This window comes from Heterocephalus glaber, unplaced genomic scaffold (assembly GCF_053883595.1).
Source record: "Heterocephalus glaber isolate CG9 unplaced genomic scaffold, H.glaber_assembly_v1.0 deba00001111, whole genome shotgun sequence".
Taxonomy (NCBI): Eukaryota; Metazoa; Chordata; class Mammalia; order Rodentia; family Bathyergidae; genus Heterocephalus; species Heterocephalus glaber.
This window is the reverse complement of record NW_028258194.1, coordinates 1,292,299-1,316,559: the sequence shown is the minus strand read 5'-3', so window position 1 is coordinate 1,316,559 and position 24,261 is coordinate 1,292,299. Positions and strand designations below refer to the sequence as shown.

Here is a 24,261-nt window from a genome sequence, read left to right as displayed (position 1 = left end):
TAATGTTACTCTTAAATCAAACACTGACTTTTAATGAGAGACAAGCACCATTACAAGATACTATTATATTTAGAGATAAATGCAATATCATTAATTTTAAAAAGCCAGAAGACACACAGTCAAGGGAATAGCCAGTTCCTAGTGGAACCCAAGCAGTGACTACACAAGATCCCTATGCCTACCAATCAGACGGGAGATTGAAATAAAAAACATCTTCAGACCTATATTCTTAAAGGTCCAAGAAGGACAGGAACTAAGACCTTTCATTATTTTAAGTTGTCAACTATTCATCAGGAGAAAGATGAGGACCCCTTGGCTTTCTTAGATCGTTTACCAGAGGCACTGATCGAAGCATACATCCCTGACTCCTGATTCAGTAGAAGGACAGATTATCCTTAAAGACAAGTTTATTATCCAGTCAGCTTCAGATATTAGAAAAAAGCTGCAAAGATACTTTTTGCCCCAGCTAGCTTACTTGATACTTTAGTGAGAATTGCCTCCTCAGTATTTTCTAATAAAGATCAGAAAGAAACCAAGGAGATAAAACAACGAGACCATGAAACAGTGGCTGTCTTGGTTGTGGTCTTAAAAAGAATTCACTCCAAGTCTGAATCTCAGGGCTCCAAGGAGAGCTCAATGGCTAAACTCATCTTCTACTGCTATGGAAAGCCAGGCCATTTCACAAGGGACTGTGATAAAAACCATCATGACCAAAGACTCCCTGAGTCACACCCTGATGGCAAAGGTGACCACTGGAAGTTGGGCTGCCCCGAGATGGGGCCCCAGGAATCAGGCCCATCTTACCAACTGGTCCAGCAAGAATGAAGGGCTCTGGGCACTGTCCGCCTTCTCCCTCTGGCCAGATTGTCATCTCCATGGAGGAGCCCCAGGTAACCCTAACCACAGAGGGGAAGAAACTAGCCTATCGCGGACATGGGTGCATGTCTCTTGGTCCTTCTTTTCAACCCTGAACTTCCTTCCAGCCATCGTACTTCAGTGGTAGGAGTCCCTGGAGAGGAAGTAACTCACTATTTCTTTTTTATCATTCCTAAAACTCCAGTTACTCTCTTGGGGAGAGATATCTTATCTTATTTCAATACTGTAATATACATGAGCCCTGGTCAGGTGTGCTGCCTCCCCCTCATGGAGACAAATAAATCCTGAACTATGTGCAACTAAAAGTAAAATAGGAAAAACAATAAGAGTTGCCCTGGTACAAATACATCTTAAAGATCTCAATAGTTTTCCTCACCAGAGACAATACTCTCTAAGGCCTGAAGTTAAAGAGACTATTGCCTATAATTTACAGCTTAAGGACACAAGGTTTACTTACATCCTGTAACAGCCTGTGCAACACTCTAGTCTTGGGAATTCAAAACCCAGTCGTGGCCAGGGATTTAGCTCAGTGGTTCTGACGCCTACCTTGCAAGCAGAAGTGCCTGAGTTTGATCCCCAGTACAAAAAAAAAAAAAAACCCAGTGGAGAGTGGAGGTTGGAACAGGACCTTAGACTGGTAAATGAGGCTGTGTGCCAGTCCACCCAGTGGTACCCAACCCATGCACTCACCTTTTTCAGATCCTGGAAGATGCCAATTGTTTTTCAGTATTAGATTTAAAAGATGCCATCTTTTGTATTTGTTTACATACAGATTCCCAGTTTCTTCTCACCTTTGAGAATCCTCAGGACGAGGCCTCGGCATCTGACTTGGACAGGCTTCCTGAAGGGGGCTCAGAGATGTCCTGATGCGTTCACACCGCTTGTCATGTTTGGAATTTTCTCAAGTCACAGTCTTGTAATATGTGGATGATATACCGTTTGTGCCCCCCAACAAAGCTCTCTAGCCAAGGCACCCAAGCTCTGCTAAATTTTCTAACACACAGAGGTTATAATGTCTCTAGATCTAATGCACAACTTTACAGCTTTGAGGTAAAATACTTGGGCCTTATTATATCTTAGAAAATCTCAAGGCTGGGGAAAGAGATAATTAAGCCAGTACTTTCCTTTCCATAGTCCAGGACCCTAAAACAGCTAAGGGGGTTCTTAAAAATTACAGGCTTTTGTCGCCTTTAGATAGCAAGATATGGTAGGATCACACAACCTCTCTACCAGCTTATAAAGAAAGTCCAAAAGACAGATACTCATATTTTAACCTGGGCACCTGATTTCCAAACTCCACTCCAGAAGCTTAAAGAAGCATTTCTGGATGCCCCAGCACTGAGCCTACCAACAGGACACCATTTCCATCTATATATTGATAAAAGGTGAGGCACAGCTTTGAGACTGTTTACACAGGATGGAATACCTGGTCAACAGCCTGTAGGGTATCTGAGTCATGAATCAGACTTGTAGCAAAGAGATGGCCTGCGTGCCTTAGAGCTGTGGCTGCCACACCTCTCCTCGTGCCAGAGGCATCCAAGATAACTTCAGGCAAAGATTTCACTATATATGCACTTCATAATGTGCCAAGACTTTTTTCTTCCACAGGGAGCCTATGGCTATTCAACAACCAATTTCTTAAATACCAGCCTGTACTTCTAGAAAGACCAGCCATTCAAATAAAGACATGTTCCTCCTTAAACCCTGCCACCTTTCTACCAAAAAAGGGAAAAACTGAGGCTAGAAGGTATTACTGCAAACAGGTAATTCTCCATCTGTACACAGCCAGAAAAGGCTTGTTAGGCACAGCCCTAACTGACCCTGACTTGACCCTCTTCTGTAATGGCAGTTCCTTCATAAAAATGAGACAAGAAAGGTAGGGTATGGAGTAGTGACTCTGCACCAGACACTTACAAGTTACTGACTTGCCCCCCGGGACTAGTGTCCAGGTAGCAGAACTCATAGCTCTGACAAGGACTATATAACTCAGTAAGACAGAAAGTCAGTATTTATACTGATTCAGTGTGTGCTTTCGTAGTGCTGCCTGCTCAGATAGGTATATAGAGAAAAAGAAATTATCCCACAGCCAATAGATACCCCATAAAGTATCAAGAGATAGATGAACTATTAACATCTGTCTATATGCCCTCCAAAGCAGCGATAATTCACCAGAAAGGACACCAAAAAGGAGTTAGCAAAGCACCTCAAAGTAAACAACTGGCCTGGCTGGTGCAGGTGCCAAAGAAGCTGCTCCAGGGCCCTCCCTTCAGCACCCTCTGATCAGGGGAGGGTCCCTGGGGCATACTCGACCCAAACATTCTGTCAGGAGTCAAATGGTCTCTCTCCCACGGGTGTCAGTTCCTTCCATCAGGATGGTTACAGTCAGATGATGAAAAATTGTTCCTTCCTGGTGCTAGTAAATAAGAAATATTAAGATTTTACATCAGATCTTTCATTTGGGGAGAGACAAGACCTACTAGATGGCCTTAAAATTATTCATAAAAAGGGACTTTCTCAAACAATACCACAGGTTGTTAAGGCGTGTGAGCTCTTCCAAAAGAACAAACCTCTTAACCAAACCGTAGCCTCTCCTAATATACAAAGTACGGTAAATACCCTAGCGAGGATTGACAGCTTGATTTTACTCAAAAATAAGGGGCCCCAGTACCTAGATAGATACTTTCATAAACTAGGTTGAACCCTTTCCTTAGGAAACAAAAAAAAGCACAAGAGGTGGTAAAGGTTTTGGTCTTTAAATCATCCCTAGATTTAGACTTCCTAAGAGTTTACAGAGTGATAAAACATTTTACAGACCGTAATGTTAAGTGAAATAAATCAAAAATACACATTCAATATCACATGATGTCTCCAGTACCAGAAACCCAGAGTACAAATAAGAGCAAAGTGAACGGCAGACAGTAGGAAGTGGGGAGACAGATCTTTCTCTAGGGGGAAAGGGACCAGGAGATCGAAGGATGGGGCATGGAGTGCAGAAAGAGGGGATGGAAAGGGGAATTGTGATCTATTGTGCACATGTGCCAGCTCCACATGAGGAACGTAAACACTGTGTATTGCAAACATACATTAAAAAATAAAAACCATTACAAAGCTATAGTCATCAAACAGTAGAATAGTACCGTAAGGACTACTGCAGAGGAACAGATCAGAGAGGTCAGAAATGAACTCACATATACACGGCAGAAATGATCTTAAGCGAGGGCACTGAGACTACACGGGGGAAATAAAGGACAGTCTCTCCAGTGAGTGGCGTTAGTGGAAATGGATATCTGTGGGCAAAAGAAAGAAATTGCAACCTTGTCTTGTAACGCACACAAAAATCAACTCAACATACGTCGAATACTTAAACATAGACCTGGAACTGTAAAAGTCGTAGAAGAAAATGTAGGAGAATTGGTCTTGGCAATGATTTCTTGGCTATGACACTGAAAGCACAGGCACCAAAAGCAAAAATAGACAAGGGGGCTACACCACACTACACCACCTCTGCACTGGAAAGGAAACCACTGACAGTGAGGAGGCGGAGTAAGAGGGAGAGAAGATGTGTGCACACGGACCTGGTAAGATGTCAATGTCTAAAAGACACAAGCAGCTCTCACGCTCAATACCTAAGTGATAAAAAACAACTCAGAAATGGGCAAAGAAAGAGTCAGGCACAATGGTATATGCCTGTAATTCCAACACTCCAGAAGCGGAGGCGGGAGGGTAACCATGAGTTGTAGGCCAGCTTGGGCTACATGGTGACTTCAAGGGCAGACTGAACTACATAGCAAGACCTTGCATTAAAAAAACAAACAAACAAACAAAGAAACAAAAAGAGAAAGAATTTGAGTAGAAACTGCTCGCACACTGAGTGAATTACATCACAAATATGTACTGAGAAAAAGTCTTACATAGAAATATCTGCAAAGAAGATATACCAATGGCTAAGGAGCACAAGGAACACCACTCAACATGACTAATCATTGGGGAAAGGCCAATCAAAACCGCAATAAGTCACCTCGTGCCACTAGGAGAGCCGCTATAAAACTCAAAATAATAAGTTTATCAAGGATGAAATGGGAACCATGTGCACTGTTGTTAGGCATAGAAAAGAAGCAGATGCAACGGAAAGCGCTGTGGAAGTCCCCTAAGAAACGACAGAACTATAGTATACAGCTCAGGAAACTGTCCAGGGGAGACTAACTCCATACACTCAACCCTGTCAGAGCCCCGTGACTCCAGAGCCGCTGCTCCGGGCCAGGGCCTTGCTGCCTTCCCAACAGCAGAGACTGGGTGCAGCACTTGCTGTGGAGGCTGCACAGGCTGCGGGTGTTGCCAGCCACCAGGGAGAGACACGGCCTGAAAAGCAGGCTCCCACCTGGGCGACGGCACATCTGGAAGAAACAGGGACCGAGGAGGCAGCAGCCTGCACTGGGGACACACATGAACGTGAGCAGAGCTGGGACTAGAATGGTCTCTGGTTTCCTCACAGGCAACACTGCAGCTGAGGCCAACACTGGCAGCCAGGGGTGAGAGCAGCACAGCAGCCACTTCCGGTTACTGGCCAGAGCGGGATTCAAGTCTACTCTAAGCTGGATTCCGTTTGACCCAGCTAGTTCCCTCCTAATATCCTCCCAAAGAGGTGAAGACAGCATGTTACAGTGATACAAGCATACAAGTTTATAGCAGCACAACTCACAACAGTGAAATCTTGGCAGCAGCCTTTATGTCCATCAACAGATGAATGGATAAGGAATGTATGGTATTGATACAGAATGGAATATTACACTGCCATCAAGGATATGCTTGAGACATTTGTAGGAAATGTAGAATGCACTTTGAGGCCATAATGTTAAGTGAAATAAATCAGACACACAAGCTTAAATATCACGCGGCTTCTCTTCTATGAGAAACCCAAAGTGTAAAGAAAGAGCCAAACAGAAGATGGCTAATGGGAAACAGGGAGGTAGATCTTCTGCAAAAGGGAAGGGGATCAAGAGATAGAGGGAGGGGCCGGGGAGGGGGAGGAATGGGATAAAAACTAATTACTATGCATTATGTACCTGTACCAGCGCCACCCAAGGAAGGTGTCATTACATACTCCAAACATGTACTGATGAAAAACAAACACTGCAATACCAACCGAGCTTTTTGAACTAAGTTCCGATAAAACCTGTGCTTGCCTACTCCCCCCTGTACCTCCCAGACACAACCGGAGTGTGGACAATAGGAATAATGGAGGCAGCCTCCCTGCCCGAACAACATATACCCAATTTTCCTTCTGCATTGCAATTACTGCTGATTCTACAACTCTTGGAAACTCCCCAGAACAATGTGTCTACTGTGCTCAGGACAAATGCCATCAAAAGTCAGCATTAAGTGTGATTAAAAATCACAGAAATTCCCAAACAGACACAACCTACAGCAGCCTTCTTGGATCATAACCTAACTATTCCACAGGCATCAGATAAATATTTAACAGCCCAATGGTAAATTTCTCTACAACACTATTTCCAGGAGAACACTTAAGAAGGTAGTTATAAGAAGTCTTTTCGGAAGCACATAACCAACTGTCTAATAAACATTCAATTTAGACCTAAAATTTCTACATGCAAAATGTTTTCATGTCAGGACATACTCAAAGTCAGCTCCAGCTGTGAGTACTGAAAATGTCACCTATGTGTTGTTCGTATTTCCTTCATCGGGCGCTGCACATGCTCACTGCAGCGACGCCTGTGCTCTGAAACACCGGGTGGCACTCAGTGTCTCCTTCTGTTGTCTCTGTCTAGTGAGCGCCACCGTGACTGCTTCCCTGCCTGCAGCGTCACAGCCTAACTGTGCGTCTCCAGCCTCTTTCTGCAATATCAGCCTGTGGCCATCTGGCCTAGGAGTGAGGGGAGGAGACTGCCAACCAGGAATGAAGGGAGTATTCTGCTCTGTCTCTTCTTGCACATCTTTAGCAATCTTCAGTGTGTAATAAACAAGTTCTAAAATTATCGGCCTGGTCTCTGGGCGATGCCTCTGCAGGCTTGGTTCTGGTGTTTGACAATTTGACATTTTCTTTGTTTATCTTACACATTGATTAGTTTCTTTCCTAGTAATGGCTGGCTTCCACTCTGCTCCCAAACTACCACACCTCCTGGCAGCAAGGATTACCACTTTCGTCCATTTAGGGGGAATGAGCTTGTGACTGCCTCAGACTGAATCTGTTCTGCACAATTTGGGCCTTGTCTGGAGGCCAGTAGGCCTCCACGGGGCTGCCCCTGACCTGATCTGGGGGCCGAGGTGCTTCAGCCCCAGGGGAAAAGGTCTGGGGAATGCTGCTCACCACCTACCCCAGCAGCTGGAGAGGAAGAGCTGATCCCGGGAAGCGTGACTTCCTCTTTGATGGGCAGGAGACAGGTACATAAGACAAGGGAGAGGCGGGAATTAGGCTGCTTCCTTATTTAATCCCTGTCTACCTCTTCTGGGCCAGACACCAGGTTTCTAGCTTTAAATAAGCTTCAACGAGGGCCTTCTTTATCTGTTAGAAGGGCTGTTAGCTATGATTGTCACACTGAGCAATATCCAATCAATACTTCATGTTCGCCTGGTTTTAGACTCAACTGGATACATAGGACACCTTATACTGTAGGGGATGCCAGGCTCATTCAAGAGAAGAGATTTAATGTTCAGTTTTATTATTAATAGTAATTAATAATTAAATGTCTATTATCAAGATGTTAACCAAATGGTAATACTGTGGACTCCCAACTGTATCCTAACATTAGACCCAGAAGCCTAGGAACTTTTGGTCATTTAAATTGTTGTCTCTGCAGACAAGAACTACATTTTCATGCCTCCTTTATTCACTTGTAAAGTATTATGGCTACGTCTCTATGACACTAGGGTTTTGTTATTATTGCTGCTACTGCTTCTGTTTTAATCTCCACCAACTATATTTCAGAAGTCTTATTCTCACATCAAGTAAATTTAAATTTTGGGATTTTATTCTCAATATATTACTTGAAAGAATGGTAATGCAATACACATTATCTGCCTTTAAAATATCAGTACTATTTAGGTGAGTTAGAATAGTTTCAACAAAATGATGAGTGATTTAATAAGCAGTAAACATTCCAACACAGGAGAAAAACACAAGCATTTTATGTTTTGCAGTCTGATCGTTGAAGTTATGTCACCAAATTTAATTTTATGAATCAACATACAAGCAGTATAGTGTATAGATACTTACTATGGTACACCAGCATTTCTGATCTAAATCACACGTACATCCATTCCTGAAAAACGTCACCTTCTGCAAAAGTGCATATTAGGAATAACAGGATGGGGGAAGACCATTCAAAATGCATGCAATTCCGTAATCAGAGCACTAAAGCCCTAGATTCTGAGAGGAATATTAGCGGAGTTCAGGCTGAACTGGCATCTGAGCCCTGCCAACAGACTGTCTACGCTAATGACCTGAAAACCCAGGCTCCTGCCTCCTCCTGCAGGGTGTGCATCCTCCATGGATGCGTTCCTGACAGAGGCAGTGCCAGGAAACCAAGATCTGACCTTCTCCCTCCTCCCATCACTTCCCCAACACATAACAGTTTTGTTAAACACAAGGAAAGAACACTCCAGGCTCTCTGTTTCCTCAGAGAACTGCATACTGTGGAAAATGCAGCCGTTCTGGAAGCAACAAACCAGCCACCACCTGACCCAAAGTAGAAATTTCTGCAAGATTTTCAGCTTATCTCCAAAGGTCATCAGAACTGATGAGGCACTGTCTTTAGCTGTGAGAGAGCCGGAAGCACACTGAGGGGGAAGAGATTGCCCTGGGCTTCCAGTCTCCACCAGTTACAGCCTCTGAAGCATGGCCTGGAGCTGCTGGAATAAGCAGTCAGCCTCACCTCCCATCAGGCAAAGTCCTGGGCTCTCACTGAAGATCATTAAGCCTTGGCCCTGGCAGGAATCCAAGCAGCACGCACTTCATGCACATGCTCCTGGAGCCAAGACAGCTGTGTTATAATGGCATGCAAGGCACAAAGGAGGGTTTATATCTCACTGTAGTGTAATGTGACTATTCATCCATTTCAAATCAGCTTTCCATAATGACTAGTCCTTACTTAAAGGATTTACTGTATTTCTAATTAAAGTCCTTAGCAGTGTACAACAAATTTATATGAAATCACTCGGTATTCATTACAGCAATTCCAGAAGTGCTCTGGATAGAAGACTGTAGCTGGATACGGAAAAATAGGAAGAATTTAAAATAATCTGTCACCTAGAAAAACTATCATATTTGACTTTCAAATAACATTTCATTTTTCATTTTCCTGAATAATAGTTTTAGTCTCCAAAACTGTCAATGAAGAAAATAGTTTTAGGCCAGGACAAAAGGACCCTCCTGCTATTAGGAGCTGTGGAGATGCAGAAAGGACTGACATGGGAAGCACTTCTCTTAGTCCCCAACCAAAGGCACCATGGAGAGTCATCTGTTATGGGTCTGTGATATACAGGTGTGCAGGGTCAGATCCTGACCCAATGCACTGCACTGCGGTATCACTCTTCAAAAGGAAATGCTGAAACTGGGGCCAGGGTTGCATTGAGGGGAAAGAAGAGGAAGGTAATCATCTTCCAAACCCAAGGAGGTAAAGACAAAGGTCATTCTAGAGGTCAAAGAACCAATTCAAACAGCTCATCAATTCAAACACCTTACTTGCATTTTAATTGTTTTAATTTTTTTTGTGCTGGGGACTGAACTCAGGTCCTTGTGCTTGCGCAGCAGGTGGCAAAACCACTGAGCTAAATCCCCAGCCCATTGTGTTTTAAACTGCTCATGGTGAGCACCATTGGAGCTCTTTGTTTCCACAACTCAGAAGCCTCTGCCCATGACTTCTTCTCTAAGGCATTTACTTTACTGACTTAACCTTGTGTCAGGTAAAGTTGCTTCTGCAAATTATAATCCACGGTCACACAGACAGGATCTGGTGTCATAGGCAAACCTTTTTGGTTTGATTATAGGTGCATGCCTTCTAAAAGGACTGTAAAAGAATGACCACCGTGGATTCCTTACAGGTCAAAATAGAGAATCCACAAGCTTTTTTAAAACATTTTTTAAATGATAGAGTATACATGTTAATGTGTAATGTGTCTTCCAAAATAAAATGTCAGGTATCTTTGGGGGCATACAGATTATTTCACGCTGAACCTAACTTCTATACGTATACTTGTATACTAACATACACTTCTGAACTGCATTAATAGAAGTATGTAAAGATGGCATATCGTCCTGGGAGACAAGCCATTTTCCAAGCATGGAGTCCACAGGGAAGAAGAATCTAGGCATGTCTAGGGTGGAAAAGCAGGGCACGGGAGACAGGAGAATCCCAGTGACAAAATCAGTCCTCCACAAAGCCAATCTCAGACTGTACAGAAAAGACATTTTCCGTATTTCTCTTTATGAACCAGCAGACAGAATGACTCATAAGCCTCCTTTCCCATCTCTCTTTCTACAGAGACCAGATCAAGTGAGTAACTCAGAGAGCAGTCACGTATTGAAAGGTTTGGTTATTAAGTTTTATGGCTTAAAACAAGCTCTATTTTCACCAAACAAATCTCCAATTCATAACTTCTTGGTAACCATGCCACAAAGTAGTCATAATTTTTCACAGAAATGAGTACATGATCTACTCAATTATCCACGTACAAGGTGCGATGGCAGAATAATGAGGCCCATTCCATGAGCCAGTCATAAAAGCCAATTCCATTAACTTCTCATACATGACATAGAAGTCGCCAAGTATGCTTTAGTTTCCAAGAGACTTCCTTAGTTGTCCAAGTGACTTCTTAGGAAGAGGATTTTCTTTTTCTGCCTATAGTTACACAGTGTGAAAACTGGACAAGGACCAATCCAAGTAGAATCAGTTTCTACCTCTAGCCAGACTTGGGTTAGTTAAAAGAATCTGATACACACTGCGCTAAATGAGATGGTGTCGGTGACCACACTATCAGGAACGCATCTGCCTTCTCTAAAAGATGATGCCCCTCAAGCTTGGGGAGCTTCCCTTCACCATCAGTTAATCTGTGCGAGGCTGACTGCTGTTCCTCACCAACCAGAAGAACAGTAATTTACCAGATCAGATGGACGCACTTCCATTTGAATTAGATGTGATACTTCAGTTTATTGGAATTTACACTACAAATTTAACAGTGATGAAAAGTTTCCTAGGTATTTCAAATACACATCACTAATACCTTCCTTGGAATGCTTGTTTTAAGAAGATAATACTTGCATTCTACATATAGCTTATATTCCACAAACCACATTGCTCTTTTTCTAAGTTTTATATTTCTTGCTTGTTACATAATATGATAATTAGTATTCGAGGGTTTTAGACCAAGAATTTAAGGATTCAAACTGACTGAATATGGGAATTTCTTAGAAGTACAGTGGTGCCTTGGTTCATGAACGTAATTCTTTCCATGATTCTGGTCGCAAACCAAATTGGATAAGAACTGAATCAAATTCAATGATTTCCTTTATGGGGAAATTTGATTTGGTTCTTGCCCAACTCAGTTTGCAATCCAAATCATGGAGAGAATTGAGTTCGTGAATGGAGCTATCACTGTATATGCTAGGGTTGTTTGGAAACATTTCTATAATTGATGGGCAACCTTTGAGTTGAGATAGACTTAACATATATTAAGCCAAATTTTGTAGGCAGTAGTATTTTTCACACGGGCTCTGACTGTGTGGCTCAGGCCGGATTTGAACTCACTAAGTAGCCCAGGCTGCCCTAGAACTCAACCTGATCTTCCTGTCTCAGTCTCCCAAGTGCTGGGATTACAGGCATGCACCACTGAACTTTCTGAACTTTCTTATATTGAACTTTCTGATTTCTGCAAGAGGTTAAGTCCAACTCCTCATAATGGATTCTTAGAAAAAAATAAAAAAGGTAACGAGAAAAAGCAAACGTCATCAAAGCACACACTAGATCCAGTTAAAGAAGCTAATAACTAAATGAATTCCAGGCTTCTGGCTATTAGAGATAGCAATGAAAATATGAGTATCACACTGTTCAGGCCATTCAGGCTGTTTAACAAGAACATTTGAGGTCTCACAAAGAATACATAAGGAAAAAATATAATTCATATGGAAATAATCCAACAAAATATAATTGACTATTAGTTTCTACATGCTGCTTTTGCAATTCTTTATGACTAGACCCATTAAAGCACGGTTCTCCATCCTAACTTTTCGGAAATTGAATCTGTGTGCTGCCCCACTCAGTGTGCACCCTGCCCCCTCAGAGCCCTAGGCATATGGTTTCCAGGATTTAAAGGCCTTTTCCTTCCTTTAGCCAATCTTCACTCCGTTTCCCACCATGATCAGATGCTCTACTTGTACTCTGATGATCCATATCCACTTGATTATTGCTTTCATTTCTAGCAATTTTTCCATTTAAACATTTTTCTGCCTTCATTATTTTTGTTGAAGTATGCAGGAAATACATGGATTGTAAGTGTGTGGTTCGGTGAATTCTGACAAATGTATACACCCATAAAACTAACACTTTATTCAAAATATGGAATGTTCCCATCACCCTGAGAAGCTTCTTCAGTTCTTTTTCCAATTAATCTTCCTCCCTCCTTAAAACAAACCATTTTTCTGACCTCATTTCCTATGAATGTCTGTTCATTAAATCGTAAGTTATATCATTGTCATGTCGAATATAATGTGCCCTAGGTCTTTGAATACTAACATCCTTTTATTATTTAAATGTCATTTAATTCTCTGGCTCCCATATTCATACCTTTTGTCTTAGTCACTCTATTATCCCTGGGATGCACCTAACACCCAATACCCTCCTTAAGTTGAAAACTTAAAAGGAAGAGAGATTTATTTTGGCTCACAGTTTTCTGAGGATTCACTCCATAGTCAGGTGGCTCCAAGGCAGGAAGGGCATGGCAGAAGGGTCAGGGAGGAAAGCTGCTCAAGTCATGGTGACCAGGAAGCAGAGAGAGAAGGAAGGAGTCTGGAGGGAGCTATACACTTTGCAGTCACAGCCCTAGTGACCACCTCCAACCAGGCCCCACCTCCCAACATCAAGTCAGCTATATTGAGCTCATGATCCAATCACCTGAAAGCTCCACCTCTGAACACATGAGGCTTGGGGGAAACATCCTTGATCTAAACCATAACATTAGAGTCAGGCCTGCTCGTTGATCTATTAGTCTAATGAACAGTATATTTGAACAAAAGATGTCCCATCACAAAAAGTCACACTGCTTGATCAGGTAACACAGGCAACCTGGTTTTTGAGAATACTACTTAGTGAGCTATGCTAAACTCTATACAAATTAAGTCCTAAAATCTTAACTTTTATATTTCTATAACAAATCAATCCTCAACAGCGTTTTGAAGCAGGCAGAAGCAGGTGGTATTCTTAATTTACAGGAAAAGATGTGGATAGTGATTGGATTGCTCAAAATCACCCCACAAATAACTACAGACATTCATTTACATTTTTTTTTCATTCCACTGTCTTAGGCTGCATGTACACCAGGAGCTGACCTGTGTTCAAAATTCAAATTCCTTGTTCATTTTCTGAAAATCCCTATGCTACCCAGTATCCACTGTCTAGCACTGCAGAACCCAGTCACAGCCCAGGCACTGCTTGTCCAAAGTCTTTTTGTTTCTTTCTCACTCCAGCCATACCAGAAAAGACTAAACTGCCAGTTTGGTGGTTTTACCTCCTCACACTTTTCTTTGAAATCTCTTGGGTTCACAGGAGCTGGACCTACCTCATCCAATGGTGTCCTGATGGACCCAGAATGTTTCCATAGTCAAGAATATTCCATGTTTCTCTAAAATCAATTTATACAATATTTTGCTAACTTGGCAGGTTTGTAGGCTCTTGGTACATGACTTCTTTAGGAAGGAAATACAGAAATCTGGCAACTTCTCTTTACTTGCCCCAAACCTTTGAGAACAGCTTCAGTGTCTCAGAGAGCAATTGCTCAACAGGCCCAGGTGCAATGCATTTGTAGATAAATAATCTGTCCTTTAAGAAACACAGGCCACTAAGAAAAGAAGGGTAAAAGCCACTCTGTATGGAACTATGAGCATACAGGCAACATACGTGGATGAAAGGAAGACCAAGAGAACGTTAGCTATCATAAAAAGGAATATCACTGACGCTAGTCTCATGTGTGCACAGCACATTATAATTTACAGCACATTTTCAAATAAACTGAACTATACAACTCTATGAGATGTTTATTATTTCCACTCTGCCATCAATGGATGCAAGTATGGCTTAGTTTTTATTAGTCTTTCTCAAGTTCAAGAGTTTCTCAAGATCACACAGCTAGAAAACTGCCAGCCCTGAAGTCTAAAGCCTTTGGTTCTAGATCACTAAAAAATGCTGCCAAATTTCCCCTCCCCACTGCTGGCTCCTCTGGACAAGCTCCTCACGCAGGTTGGGATGCTCAGCGTTGCCTTGCTGGTCTTGACAACCTCACTGCCAATTCCTGTGCCCCCTGCCAGGCTTCAGAAGGCTAGAAAGGAAGCTCCTTAAAGAAGTGACTTTGCCTCCGTGGGCACTGCCTCGCGGGCACAGGAAGGCTTCAGTCTGGTGTAGCTGGGAAGGAAGAGGTAGAAATCTGTACACACAGATGGCACAGAAAAGATGAAACAGCATTGCTCCCAACACAGGATAATAAAATGGGATTCTGTGAAACTGAGACTCATCCATTTTATACAAGAAAAGGGTAGTAAGAGCTCACACAATCACTAAAAAATCAAACACCTCTCCCCAGAGCACCCAAGAGAAAATTCTTGCAAGAAGCAAATGGATTGAGTGACCACACCGGTAATCCCAGCTATTCAAGAGGCTGAAGGAGGGAGATCTCAATGCAGGGCTAGCCTGGGCAACAAGGCAAGACTATCCCCAAATAAACATGAAGTAAAAGGACTATGGATGTAGCCCAGCATTTGATGGCTTCAATCACTGGAATAACAAAAGAATTTTTTTAATTAAATAAATTTTAAAATTGTAATGGGGGAAAAAAGAAAAATACTTCAAAGAGAAGAACAAATATGTTACTAGCAGGGCCATGTGAATGGTGGCAAAAGAACAAAAAATGGTCCCTCCCAGCTGGCCTCGGGAAGAAAGCAAAGAGCAAGCTTCGGACGCCTTAGGCCTGAGCAGGAGCCTGAGCCCCCGGCCCCGGGGCTGGATGGTCCATGGGGGTGGTTGGAGGGCACACATGTTCTGGCTACTTGAGAATCAGCCAAGGGCTTGGTGCCTCTGTTCCAGTCTTGTGACTTACTTACCAAGCGCTGGCAGAGGGACTGAAATCCTGCAGCCATCCAAGAGACTCCTGGGAGCGTCAGCGATGGGGATCTGTGAACTGACAACTCCCAGGGCCGAAGACGCTATCCCTGTGATGAGGAGACACATGCTTTGGCAAGTGACAGCGCCATGTTCTCCTTTCTTGACACAGCGTGTCTGAGAAGGTTTTAACCTGAGATATGTGGCCCTAGTTTGCCAATGCTTGCGGTTTGCACTGAGCTACATCCCCAGCCCCTTTTAGTTTTTATTTTGAGACAAGATCTCACTAAGTTACTAAATTGCCCGCCCTGGGCTTAGGCTTCTGAGCTTCCTGCCTCGCCTCACAGAGTTCGATTAGGGGTTGAGACACCAGGTCCAGCTGTTTTGTTCACTTGACTGCTTTCCAGTGTCACCCCGTCTGCACCCCAGGGAGCAGTTACAGAGTGCTTATTTCTCTCCACACCTGCCAGCCCCTCGTCCTGCCGGACCTTTCCTTGTTTTCTTTCAGTCTGATCCAAATGCAATTTCACTGTGGGTTTAATTTACCTTTCTTTGATTACTATCATGGTTAAGAATGATTTCATGCCTTTTGGCTGCTTACATGTTCTCTTCTGCAATTTATTTTTCTTGTTTATGTGGCATTCTTCACATACTTCACATACTCTTTATTGGTAGAACAAACTAAAAATGTCTTAATTTTGTTTATAATTTCTCTCAATGTACAAAAAGTTATATTTAGTTAAATGTATCAAATTTCTAGAGTTGGCTGTGCTTTCTGTAATTTGTTAGAAGTCCTTTTCTACCCTGAAGTTATAAAGATATATACTCCATCCTTATAAACACCTTTTCCTTTTAGGTATTGTATTCACTTAGAATTCATTTTTGTTTATGACATGATGTAAGGACCAAATTATAACTTTTATAAGTAGACAACCAATTGGATTAGTTCTGTGGCATTTTAAAAAAACAAAACAACACACTATGTTTATTGTGGGATTAATCCCAAAGTATTACAACATGGTTTTTATATTTTACTGCCAGTAGATTAGAAGTGCTAAAGAAGAAAGTATGTGCCCTCTTCATTTCTGTATTTCAGAACCTAATGCAATATCTACCAAAAATATTTACTAAATGGATTATTTGCTAAAATACAACAGTTGTTTCTGAAGACACATTAAAAACATATGAACACTGCAATCTAAACACTCACTTCTCATACAGTAATCTTCAATATAAATCAGTTTGTGTTTCTAACTAAAAAATTTATATGAAATGCCAAAGAATTTTCCCAGAGAAATTGGGAGAAAGTCCGACATTGACGGCTCTGCTGCTTCTCAGTGTCCGTTAGAAACCCCGGGTTAACCTGATGGGGCCTTGCTTCATTCAGTGAATGATGTCGGGTCACCATAGGAGAGAGGGCAGGGCGGCAGGGAGAGCACAGCCTTTCACACGGAGCAAGCCCTGCTCTGATCCTACCGAGGTTAACACCACAGCAAGTCTCCATTATCCTAACCCAATTTACCTCAACAGAAATGATGGCGAGTTACAAACTCCCTGCTCCCCTTCTAGACCAGGCTTTCATGTGGGGAGGGGCATGCACAGAGCTAAGACCATGATGGATTCCAGAAGTCTCAGGGATGCTTACAAGCTCTAGGCCGTTTCTTCTTCCTTTATCTAATCCCTCATATTTTGAATGCTATGTTAAATTTCCTTGCTCATGTACAATTCTAAGCAATGAAATTCATGTTACATAAATCATGTCACAATTACACAAAAATAATCTCAGATGACTGGTGTTTTATAACTAAGTGTTTTATATCATATTTCATGTTCCAGTCAATTCCAGATAACTTGGGGACACTTACTGCTTTTCATTTACAATGAGGAACTTTCTAATACTCAGGGATATCATTAAGGAGGACAGGTCCCCTTCTCTTGCATAGCTCATGCTTTTTAAATAAAACAGAAATGGAATCCGGTGATTGAACAGAATGCTCCAAATGCTATGGTCAGGGTGGATCTAAAAGGCTGTGGCGCTGATGAGAGCAGCCTCTCGAGCCTGGGTGTTAGCAGTGGAGCAGAGCCCCAGCAAGCACATAGATGTTAGGTAATTGCGGTGAATACAGCAGCTCTGGCTTGGACTTGAAAGCCTCAGTGTTTGTATTCATTATTTCTAGCATGAGACTTTGACATTACGAACCCTGAGGTTACAAGTGTCAATGTTATAATCCGTAAGAAACTAACTTTCTGAGCAATGATCATCTGAAGTGAGAAGTTAGAAGATTCAAAATAGGGGCACTGACCAATGAAAGCAATATTGTATCACTCACGAATAACCACAAGGTAATATTTTAACTGGTGGATGGGCATCCTTCTTCAAGTGTACTTGAGTATCCTAATCCATCATGCAAAACACGACCTAGCTTCACATCAAGAGCCACGGGAGGGGCATGTTTTTCCTATGGTCCTCACCACCTTTGGGGCCCGGGAAAGCACTAAGTAGAAGAAGACTGGACGCGGAGGCAAAGCAGCAGCCCCTGCAGATGCCTGCAGCCCTGGGCTGGGGCAGCTCCAGCTTCTGTGCAGCATTCTCCGTGGAAGCTGGGGTCTCACTTAACTTGGAGCTGCCCTTACCCAGCACGCTACATGAACTCTGTATTCAAGGACTTGGGGAGCTGCTGCAGGTCACAGGAGGACTAAAGCCTCCTGCCTGCTGAGGGAGCACTTGGCACAACCACCAGTTCTAAAAACCCAAGGGACTGCTGCCTCACTGTGATGAGCGGCCAGGTCACACTGCTGTTCTGAGCACTGAAGTTTTCCTGAATCAGAAGCACAGGAACTCAAAACCTCAGCATCCAAAAAGAACACAGCAAATCCTCTTAGAATCACTTTGACAGCTGTCATAGAAAATATATCTCCTTCATGAACATGCACTGTGATTTTGTGAATTATATATGAGGTACAATCAAACTATACAGTGAATATTTAAATTTTTAAAAAATATTACAGTACAAGGCACATTGCCATTAGTCCCTATAAAAAAATACTCCCCAATAGTTTCTCTAGCGTGAGAAACTGAAAGTGTAAATAAGAATTAAAAGGATTACAACAAATAATTGATAATTTGAAATAGGAAGAAAAGTTCTAAAGAGGTAGGGGAAGGGGAAAGGTAAGAAGGGAAAGGAAAAATTATGAGAAAAGGAAAAAATGGAAACAAAGCCTTTGTAAATAGGGAAGGGTGGAGAGGGTGAAGGGAGGGCAGGGGAAGGGGAAAATAAGAACTGAGATACGTCATGTAAGGGCACAAGCACCCAATGACAAATGTAAACATGCTGCATACCTAAAATGTACCAATGAAAGAATTTATGCAAAAAAATACTCCCCATTGCCTCCAACACATGTAGCCCATCATTCTTGGCACTTTCTGGAGCAGCTCTGGAAGTCCTCCTTCGTGAGTGTCTTTATGAGGCGTGATGAAAACTATGGGGAACACTGCTGCAGAGTGCCATCCAACAGAAGTCAGGCTTACAACAACATCACAGTGTGATCTCATCCGCTTCATTCACCAGACCTCGCACTGTGCACTTCTGGCTCTTCCCCAAGTCAAAATTACCATAAAAGGTAAATGTTTTGAATCAATTCAGGCCATTGAAGCAGCCATCACAGTACAACTGAACCCACTCATAAAAGAGGCCTTCCAGAGCTGCCTCAGGAGTGGTAAGAACAATGCGAAGTGTGTTTGAAGCTAGGGGAGTATTCTGAGGGCAATTAATGGCAATGAGTCTTTTACTGTAATAATTTTTAAAAACTTAAATATTCACTGTATTTTTCAATCACACCTCATATTTATAATCATGATTTCTGCAAGTAGGGCAGCTGATTCCAACAATTTCAAACCCACATACTAAACTTGACATCTAATTCAGTATCTAGTGATGCATCTACATTTCAAGGCAAGGACAAACAAGCTTTTCTGAGTGTTGTGCATTTATCTGAGCCTTTGGTCTAGCCCTAATCCTTCTTATATTTTACTTACAAGTCCAAGAAAGGCACAAACCTTCGCTAAGGAATTTCCATAAACAGGGTGTCTCACTCATTATTCCATTATATCTTCAAGACAATGTCATCCCTTGTTAACAGAGAAGACAATGAGCCCTTGATGGGAAAGCATCAAGAACTCAACAAAGGTCTTTTCTACTGTCAGGAAATTTCATAGACACAATCTTTAAATGAGTCCAGGTATTCTGATCGTTCTTGGCTTTCCTCCTTTTACCATCGGTAAGAAGTCCACTGATGTGGTGCTCAAGCAGAAAGAGCAGCAATCAAATGCAGCACTTAGTATCCCTAGGGTGTAAGGTTACCTTACAATGCAATGGACGTTGTCCCCACCAGCATGGACAGGGGAATAACATTCTTCGTGCAGTATTTACGGAAAAGCTGAGGCTTCTACTATTCTTTAAAATGTGATAGATGGTTAAATGAAGTAATGGAGGCACAGCATTAAATATCATTATTCATTTCACATTGCCTTCTTAGAGGAGGTGAGATTTCCTAATGTTCCTTCAGATGTCTTATGATAGAAAGCTAAAATGAAGCAATGGAATCACAACATTCTTATTAAAACACTTTCTTTGAATTTAGTATATTCCACATATTTTATGAGGTCAAAGTTGCAATATTACATTGCATTCAGATCATTTTACACTGTGACCACCATTGTGCATTTTAGACTCCATTATTTAAGATCCAATAATAAGCAGGTATGTCATTTCAAATGTAATTTGTTTTGATTAGATTACCTAGACTTTCTAATGATTTTGTTGTAATTATTAATTTTTAAAACAGACCACTCAAGGATTTTGTGAGAGGTAAAAACACACATAAAACACAGTTAACACCTCACAAATTGTTAATGAGGCCACAAAGAGCAGCTTTCCCTTTCCACAGTAGCTTCAGAACTCCTGTTATCTGTCTGAAAGCTCAGATATGCATCTTCTGCTCATACATTCAGCTACGGGATAGAGCAATTTTTTTTCTGGTACCAGAGATCGAACTCAGGACCTTGTGCTTATAAGGCAGGCGGAGGGCCACTGGGCTACATTCCTGGCCAGCAATTTAAATAATCAAAAATTACATGCTAAGAAAAGAGAGTCCACCAAAAAAAACGTCTGGCAGCTTTTAGCCTTTGAGTTGCTTGGTTGTTTTAGTAAACTAATGCTGTCCTAACTTGCATGAGTACACTCCTGAAAAGACACCTATACAACCTTACAGCACAAATGACCACACTATTACAGGCTAAACCAAAAGGATAGGAGCATTTTAAATGTTTGTATTCTTTGGCCCAATAATCTCACTTCTAGAAATCTGTCCAAAGGAAATAATCACACATATGACCAAAATTTGTAAACAAGGATGTGCAACATTATTGATAAAAAATAAGGCCACAAATGCATGGCTTGCACCAATCAATGGCCTGATATTACAAGCTTATGGAAAATAAATACTCAGAGTAAAAACAGAAAGAAATATCCAATGCAAATACAATGTAGCAATCCATCCACCTCCATGGAGCAGGATGTGGGTGGGTTGCTGCAACTCTATGGACAGAATGCATTCTCACCCAGAAACTGTTCTGCTAACATGTCAAGGGAAAGGCATTACACAGATGGCTGTGATTGGCAGTAAATTATTGATTAACATACACATGTTTTCATGTAACTATGTGTACTATTCAATAAGATTGTGCTGCTAGGAAATGCAAACTCCATAATTAGTATGAAACTCTTTGGATCATCTGAAAACAAAGGACAGAGCATGAAAGAGTTCATTATAGCCACATTACACAGTCTTAAATCAAGGGTCGCTAGAAGGTAGCACTGCAGGAAATGATTCAGTTTTCAGCCTCCCAGTAAAGTAGCTAAGTGATTGACAACACATGCCACAAGGAATAGAGAAGCCCTCTTATTCCAAGTACGTTGGCTCCTTTTCAACTGAAGATCTGAATTATGGAATGGAGCAGAGCCTCTGGAGTGAATGAGGGAGAGAGGAAATGACCAGGGAAAAGGACCCATAATCCTACAGGGGATAAAGTTCCACATACACTAATACAGAAAAACATCTCAGAAAAGGAAAATCATGCTATCACAGAACTTTGCTTTGGTGAACTCTTAATAACTCTCCTACATACCTAATAAACATATTTTTATGTCATGCCATCTTCCACTTTGAATAAAATATACAACTTTGAGTTTCCTGGAACATTTTTCTGCTTAATTCTTCCTTATAAAACAGCAAATAAAAGTTGCTTCAATGATTTAATATGGTCATCTAATGGCTCAAAAAGAACAGCTGGCACCAGCTAGCTTTCCATGGAACCTGCAGGTTCATCACAGAAGAAACCGAAGACTGATAAATCACATACTAATGGAATCACACTGCAAAATACTTCCGAGAGTGATTTAAGAAAAAATTCCTGAACAAATGTTTGAATGCGTTTCTTAGGGATATTAGAAAATACACCTTCTCTGGTGATTGTTCTAGGGATGGGTGTCCGGGGGTTTTCAGTTGACAAGCAGGTCACAAGTACTACTTGATTTACTCTTCTGATCTGTTAATTCCTTTAATCACACACAAAAATATGCCCAGGTATAAAGCAGTGCAAAGTAAGAGTACCGGGAGTAATTTCCACTACACAAATGACTCTGCCTGCCCTAGTGCACTTAGCCATTACACGACTCCCCGGGGTTGCAAAGAACATTCTGCACAGAATTGCTAAGCTGGCTTCTCCTGTGGGCGGAGATGCTTTCCTCCAGGATCTCAAGCAGACATGCGGCAGAGCTCCCCAAAACAAGGCTCCTTCCGGAGAGGCCGTCCCAGAAGATGAGGCTTGCAGCAGAGAAACTTCCTGCAGAAGCAGAGCGTGCGAAGCTCCTGTCCCTTCTCATCCCTAGGTCGAGCTGCTGCCCTGGCTTATGCAGACTACAGACCGCAGGTCCTCATCAGCTTGCAGAATAGCTGAAAACTGAGAACACTGTAAGTTTCAATCTTACTCTCGGAAACTATGACTGTAACGCAACTGTGGCAAGGGGAAACAAAGTTGAAATTATAAAGTGTTTCTTAAAACATGAAAATAGTAAAGATAGTCACTCAGTTCCCAATGATCCACCTTCCAGATACCTTGCTATGAAACCTACAGATAAATTTAATTAAATGACTCAGAAGTAAGAAAGAAAATCTGAAAAGTAAACATGAATGGCCCCACTTAGGACAGCGGAAATGGAGGCTCAAGGCCATGAAGAAGAGGCAGGAGCCCAGGAAGAATCCACCTGCCTGCTCAGCCTGTGCCGTCCTCAGCCTGATTCACTGCGAGGTCACTGTGAGAGAGGAAACTGAAACTCCCCTCACTGTGAAAACTATAGTTACTGTGGCGGCTAATGCTGAGGGGACCCCAGGCCACCCTACCTTTTCTACCACCCTTTCACCACAACTGACCTGTTGGATCGGAAGCATCATGCTCCCCTCGGAGAGGCAGCTGGCCACCTGGCCAGGCTGCCGCCAGGTCTTGATCACTCTTTCAGTACGGAAGAGTGCCAGCACGTCCTAGCACCAGGTGCTGTCACAAAATGGAAGGAAGGACAGGCCCCCTGGGGTTACAGACCCCCGTAACTGGGCAAAGGAATGGCTCCCCACTGCAGACCCAGATTGGAACCCCAACAATGCAGACCAGATGGCCCTGTGGGTCGAACACCACAAAGCCCTGCTGCAGGGACTGAAGTGAGGAGGTCAAAAGGTGATGAATATTGGCAAAGTAAATGAGGTGCTGCAGAAGCCAGATGAAAGCCCAAGCATAGTTTTTTGTTTTGATTTGGTTTGGTTTTTCCCATTAAGTTTATTGGTACATTTTAGGTATACAGTACAGTTACATTCATCATTGGGGCCTTGTACCTTTACAAGATGTATCTTGGTTCTTATTTTTTTCCCCATTCCCTGCACTCCCTTCACCCCTCCACCCTTCACTATTTACAAAGACTTTGTTTCCACTTTTTCCTTTCCCTTCTTTCCTTTCCCCTGCCCCTCCCAATTCCCCTACCCCTTTGGACCTTTTCTTCCTATTTCAAATTATCAATTATTCGTTTTAATCATTTTATTTTTTTTTAATTTCTATAATTTAATATGGTAAAATTGAGGAAATAAGCAAGCAAGGGGATGAGAAGTATACATAAGGCAAGTACTTTCATGATTTTCTTCATTTTGATGCTATTGCTTTCTTGTTTTCAGGAGGAAAGATCTTGACTTCAAAAGTAACAAAATACTTGAGAAGCAAATTTACATCTTCCAGTTTTAAATGGTATTCTTGTACTATTTTCTCAGCAGTCCATGTTTCTGGATAAAGTTCAAGATTATTGAGAAGTGTCAAGGCCTCTACAATGGAAATCTTGCCCTTGGGAATGTTCTTAATATCCATACCAAAGTGACGGCCCTTTGGCAATCTGGATTCCTTTGTCTCTTGCCATGTTTCAGAATCTTTTACCCGCAGAGGTGATACAGGATCTTTGGAATCAACATATACATCTTTCAGTAATGACAGCAGCTTGTCATTTTTCCTAGCAATTTCTCTCTTAATTTCCAGATGGTCGCTCATCTCTCGAAGGACGCTGCAGGTGGACGGGTGCCTCAGGGCCACAGACGGCTTCATCTTGCTGATTTCCCATTCTGTTCAGTTCTCTAAGTTGAAATTCCTAATCGTTCGAGCCACCCCAGCTCCCATGCTCTCTATGACATGATGCATTCAGGTCCTCCTCGTTTTAATCATTATAGTCCTTATTTACACTTGCAGTTTCTCACATTAGAGAAACTATTCCGTATTTACACATGTGTGTCCTATTTATTTCACTTAAGAGTACTGCTTCAATATACATCCATTTAGCTATAAATGTCTCTAGTTTCTCATTCTTTAAGGCTGAGTAGTACTCCATTTTATAAAAAACCACATCTTCTTTATCCAGTGTCCAGTTGATGGGCACTTGGGCTGTTCAAAGCTTTAGCTATTACAAACTGTGCCGCT

At 42.0% G+C, this 24,261-nt stretch overlaps 1 pseudogene; it reads right to left on the bottom strand.

The window, feature by feature from the left end:
• Positions 1-23,442: 23,442 nt before the first annotated feature.
• LOC101702925 (NADH dehydrogenase [ubiquinone] 1 alpha subcomplex assembly factor 4 pseudogene) lies at positions 23,443-23,964 on the bottom strand (annotated as a pseudogene).
• Between the last annotated feature and the right edge of the window lie 297 nt (positions 23,965-24,261).